Raw genomic sequence first — 6218 nt, 5'->3', positions numbered from 1 at the left:
TCCCGTTTCTAGCCACCAACCGGAACTAAAGGTGGTGGTCCAGGAGCGAGGCCCATTGATCCTAATTCGTGTTGGAAACCGGGACCAAAGGGGTCAGACGAACCTGGGCTAATGGACCCCGAGGCCTGGCCGGTGCCCTGGCCTCATGAATCGGGACTGATGCACCATTTGGTCCCGATTCATGAGTGAACCGGGATTAGGCCTCAGCCAAAGCCATGTTTTCTACTAGTGATATGTCATATATATGTTTTGGGTTTAAAGGCATACAAACGAATACAACGATAAAATATTCTATTACACTAGCTCGTTATTTAACTGTCCATTGTAATTGTGATTATGTAAATAAATGTCCATCAAATCATGTTCGTGATGTGAACCAACCCGTGGTTGGTTGGTTAGAAGAACAGGGGTATCCCGGCCTATCAGGGTTCAAGTCCTGGTGCTCGAATTTATCCTGAATTTATTTCAGGATTTCCGGCGATGCACACTCAATGGGAGGGGACATTCTCATCGACTATGAGGCGCATACAGTGAGTCCGTGTGTACCTTTATAGGGATGAGTGTATGTGCGTATATATGAGCACTTGCGTCTGTAAAATGTTAAAAAATGTTCATAATTTACCTCTCTAAATATATGTTAGGATTTTATTTTGTAATTATTTATTAACTTACCAAAGAAAACATAAATTTATTTGGTAAGTTAATAAAAGGTGGGATGATTAAGGTGGTTTTCAAAGAATGATGCTCAGAAAAAGAAAAGAAGGTTGGACGAAGCACTCCATCTGGCAGAAAAAGGAATGCTATTTTTTTAGCAGTAGAGATGTCACTTTCAGAGAGAACGCGAATGCATATGCCCCGGAGCTCTCTAGACAGATCTGCGTAAACTTGAAGGCATAGTTTTAAAAACCGAATCGGACCGCCAGTCCAATCTAAAAGCCCTGAAATGACGCCTTTCCTGACTTTTAAGGTGTACAAGTTTTTTTTAGTAAAAAACAGAAAAATGCGACTCGCGCAGATGTCAATCCACCATGGAATCTTCTGGTTTGACTGAAAGTGCTTGGTGAGTCCCTGTCCTTAAAAAACGAATCAGTAGTTTTGTCGGGCCACTCTCTTGGTAAGTCGCCGCAGAAACTTGATCCCTTTTGGTCTCAGCGGCTCAAAATACTCTTCAGATGAACCTCAGGACCGCGGCGGCAGGCGGCTCGCAACCCTAATTTCTCTTTCACATATCGTAAATCTTAAGGCTGATGCCAATCTTTTCAAACCGGTTCTTCTTTATCCGGAAAATTACGAACTTCTTAAAACCCTAAAAAGAATTTCTCAAATAACTCAACACCACCGTGTGCGTGCCTCACGGTGGACGCCAACTATCGTGGATTTGTCACGGCAGATGTTCTAGTGTGAGGACTTAGTCGTGACACCAATGCATCCATGTGATAGCTTGAGAGGGGTTGAGTGAAATGAGAGACGCAAGGTTTTTACCCAGGTTCGGCCCCTCACGGTGAAAATAAAAGCCTACATCCTGCTTCATTGATATTGATCATGATGATGATCATGGTTACAAGGGCGAGGTTTCGCTACCTCTATCTCGAGAACTATTGATTTGTCTGTCTAAACATGTGTCACCTGTCCTTCTTGGGTGCCCTGCCCCTCCTTATATAAGTTGGAGGGGCAGATTACATATGGAGTCCTAATAGAACTAGGACTATTCTATTGGGATCATAATCTTGCTTCTTGCTTTCCTAGTAAGAGAAATATTCCTTATGTCTTTCCTCTTAAACCGGCCCACCATCATATGAGCCGGCCTTCCATGAGCCGCCTTCTAGGCCACTGGGTCTTGTCGCTCCTCTGACCCGCCTGCCGGGTCACCAATGAGTCACCAGGCCCGACTGGGTCATCAGTAAGTGGAGAGATCTGGGCGGGTTACTTAGTGAGTCGCCAGTCAGGGCGGGTCACTAGTGAGTCGCCAAGTCCGGCTGGGTCATACCGTTGGGTATATCCCCGACAGATGCATTTCCTGACTTTTAAGGTGTACTAGTTTTTTTTAGTAAAAACAGAAAAATATCCAAAAAAATAACATAAATAAGGAATCGAACACCCAACCTTCATGTAAAGGCATGCTCAAGACCGAATAACAAAGTAGGCTAATAAAACTTTTTGATTTGTTAATGACTAGAAGGTAACACGCGCTTCACTGCGCCATTCTTCAGTCATGCTGCTTCTTACGGTCTAGGCATGGATCATATTAATCTTTTTCACTTTCTTGTATGCTTTGCCGCACTGGGGAGCCAGTATTGTATGTCAAGTGCATAGCTGATATCCCTATGTAGAGAAGGAGGGAAATTTTAATTTGAAGTTTAAACAATGGAGCAGAGTGCTATCACCAACAGGAGATAAGTCCATAGCAGCAATTCTGATTAGGATAGCATGCAAAGATGAGAATATATGAAGAATTGGAAAGAGATAAGAAAAATTACGTGGTTAAATTTTTCATGTAAGCCACGGGATTTTTTATACTCCTTTGTAAAGCACGGATAAATAAGGGGGGAAGCACAAGACAAAATATAATAGGCTTATGTTTTTTTAACATAGATGAGCTGGGGATCCAACTGTCCACTTAACAATTCAATCACAAGTTGGTTCGCATATAACAGGCTTATGTAGCGATGAAGTATTCTGTATATGACCAATTTCACCAAAAATGCAAGAACATCTACTATACCTCGTAGATAGTATGAATTTTTCAGTGTAAAGACCATCATCCAAGATGGCAACAAATTGGTTTGTGCTTGATTTTTTTCCACAAGCACGCACATCAAATGCCTCAGCTTCTTTATCCCATAAAGTAACTAGTGCACCATTCACGAGTAAGCTATATGGATCTTGCCACACTTCGAGCAAGAAGATGCATCACCTAAAGAAAAAAATGGCAATCAAGATAGACACAGCTAATCACTACAAGCAAAACAGCTTCTTGGTCAACCCCAATTCATCCCGAGAAGTAATGAATATCCAATAGGAATGTAGTACCAACAAAAAAGCAGCCTCAGTTGAGACAAAAATGTTGATGTAATCTTGTACATTGCATAAACATAAATATTAAACACTTAATTGCAATGGGCCATATTCAGAGAAATTGAAGTAGACAGTGAAACAATATACATCAGAAGTAACGCAAATTATGCATCAACAAAAGAAATATCAATTTTGACAGTAAAGAGACCAAGCCATGCTCATGCCTTGGGTAATAGAGGCTATCAGCTATTAAAGAACTAGAGACACCACGTCAAAAACAGTAGGGGTAGGAGCTAGATGACACTGATACAGACTAAAAATTTAGAGACCAAAATCGCAAACTAAATTCATAGACCGGATGGTCAGTTTATATAACCAAGGTTATGCTATTTACAATACATTTCAAGATGGATCTAGTAGACACACCTCCCTTGCTTTATCATATGCAGGAAATGAACAACTACTTAGGAGTAGTGGCATACTATTACAGTTTCACACACCGTTGAGATAAACTCAGACTCTAAGTTTATTGAAATGCTAACAACCCAACTGCAAAAAAATGTACTTTAGGATAAGTTCACTTGCAACAGAATAATACCTATGAGACGGACATGGATCCAATGACTGGCCTCTGCCAAGTCACGATGTAACTGGCGGGAAGCCGGCCGTTCGATGAAGGTTGGACAGGACAGATTAAACATGGTAGATAAAGTACTGTAGTGTACGCGCTGTTCACACGGGTCTGTCAACATATTCTTGATCGAACAGTGTGAAGAGGGGGGCAAATCATCGTACTGTTCACTGGTGACTGGTGACTAGCAAGTCACTAGATCTCATTCTAGGAACGGGGATCCAGAGACAATGTAAAAGGTAAGAATACAGTTCTACGCTTTGCTGAACACTGAAATGCCTCGGAGATGCTGCTTCTTACGGTCTAGCCATCTCACAATTCTACTGCCAAAATGTATTGCTTCCTTCACCATCTTATAGCAGATTATTCATAACTGAAGTTTCTCAAACAAAGTTATCCTAGTTGTGCTTGTTTAAATCTTGTTACCAAATATTTGTAAGTAGCTCTACTGCAACCAAAGCTATAGTCTTCCAGTTAAAACTCCTTCTAGGCGCAAAATTCTAGCTGTATCGAGTGATTAACAAATCCAATTTACTAACTCACTAATTCTTCGAAGCCTTTAAGAAGCAAATGGAGAAAGCAATGAGATGGAATGTGAAGGAAATATGCCTTAGAGGCAATAATAAAGTTGTTATTTATATTTCCTTATATCATGATAAATGTTTATTATTCATGCTAGAATTGTATTAACCGGAAATTTAGTACATGTGTGAATACATAGACAAACAGAGTATCCCTAGTATGCCTCTACTTGACTAGCTCGTTAATCAAAGATGGGTAAGTTTCCTAGCCATAGACATGTGTTGTCATTTGATGAGTGGGATCACATCATTATAGAATGATGTGATGGACAACACCCATCCATTAGCTTAGCACTATAATCGTTTAGTTTATTGCTATTGCTTTCTTCATGACTTATACATGTTCCTATGACTATGAGATTATGCAACTCCCGAATACCGGAGGAACACTTAGTGTACTATCAAACATCACATCGTAACTGGGAGATTATAAAGATGCTCTACAGGTGTCTCCGATGGTGTTTGTTGAGTTGACATAGATCAAGATTAGGATTCTTCACTCCGATTGTCGGAGAGGTATCTCTGGGCCCTCTCGGTAATGCACATCACTATAAGCCTGCAAGCAATGTGACTACTGAGTTAGTTGCGGGATGATGCATTACGGAACGAGTAAAGAGACTTGCCGGTAACGAGATTGAACTAGGTATGATGATACCGACGATCGAATCTTGGGAAAGTAACATATCGATGACAAAGAGAACAACGTATATTATTGTGCGGTTTGACCAATAAAGATCTTCGTAGAATATGTAGGAGCCAATATGAGCATCCAGGTTTCGTTATTGGTTATTGACCGAAGATGTGTCTCAGTCATGTCTACATAGTTCTCGAACCCATAGGGTCCGCACGCTTAACGTTCGATGCCAATTTGTATTATGAGTTATATGATTTGATGACCGAAGTTTGTTCGGAGTCCCGGATGAGATCACGAACATGATGAGGAGTCTCAAAGTGATCGAGGCGTAAAGATTGATATATTGGAAGGCTATATTCGGACATCGAAAAGGTTCTAAGTGGTTCGGGTATTTTTCGGAGTACCGGAGAGTTACGGGAATTCACCGGGGGAAGTATTGGGCCTTCATAGGCCTTAGAAAGGAGAGAAGGGCCACAAAGGGAGCCCCCCCCCCCCACACGGGCTGGTCCGAATTGTACTAGGGAGGGGGCGGCGCCCCCCTCTTTCCTTCTTCCTCTCCTCTCCTTCCTTCTTCTCCTACTTGTACTAGGAAAGGGGGAAACCTACTCCTACTAGGAGTAGGAATCCCCCCCTTTGGATGCGCCCGATGTGGCCGGCTCTCCTCCTCCTCCCCTCCTTTATATACAGGGGAGGGGGGCACCCCATAGACACACAAGTTGATCTTTAGCTGTGTGCGGTGCCCCCTTCACAGTTTTCCACCTCGTTCATATTTGTCGTAGTGCTTAGACGAAGCCCTGTGTTGGTAACTTCATCATCACCGTCACCATACCGTCGTGCTGAAGAAACTCTCCCTCGGCCTCAGCTGGATCTAGAGATCGAGGGACGTCACCGAGCTAAACGTGTGCATGTCACGAAGGTGTCGTGCGTTCGGTACTTGATCGGTTGGGTCGCGAAGACGTTCGACTACATCAACCGCCTTACTAAACGCTTCCGCTTTCGGTCTACGAGGGTACGTGGACACACTCTCCCCGCTTGTTGCTATGCTTTTCCTAGATAGATCTTGCGTGGTCATAGGAATTTTTTTGAAATACTACGTTCCCCAACAGAATGTACAATGCAAATTGATCTCCATAGCATCATCTAACAAGTTTTTGATAATTTTTATTTCATGCAATTTCAACAAACAGTTGTGGCCATCTGCTTCCATCTCAATAACTTAACATCTCTCCTTTTTAATCTACCACAATAAGAAACATCTCAAGTTCCTAAACACTTACAAAAGAACTGAAGATAGTGAGAAAAGACTATACAGTTCATCCTAATTCATGCTTCTAACTCTCTCTCTCTCTCTCTCTCT

This window comes from Triticum dicoccoides, chromosome 1A (genome assembly GCF_002162155.2).
Source record: "Triticum dicoccoides isolate Atlit2015 ecotype Zavitan chromosome 1A, WEW_v2.0, whole genome shotgun sequence".
Classification (NCBI taxonomy): domain Eukaryota; kingdom Viridiplantae; phylum Streptophyta; class Magnoliopsida; order Poales; family Poaceae; genus Triticum; species Triticum dicoccoides.
The sequence above is the reverse complement of the archived record's forward strand: the minus strand, read 5'-3'. Positions refer to the sequence as shown.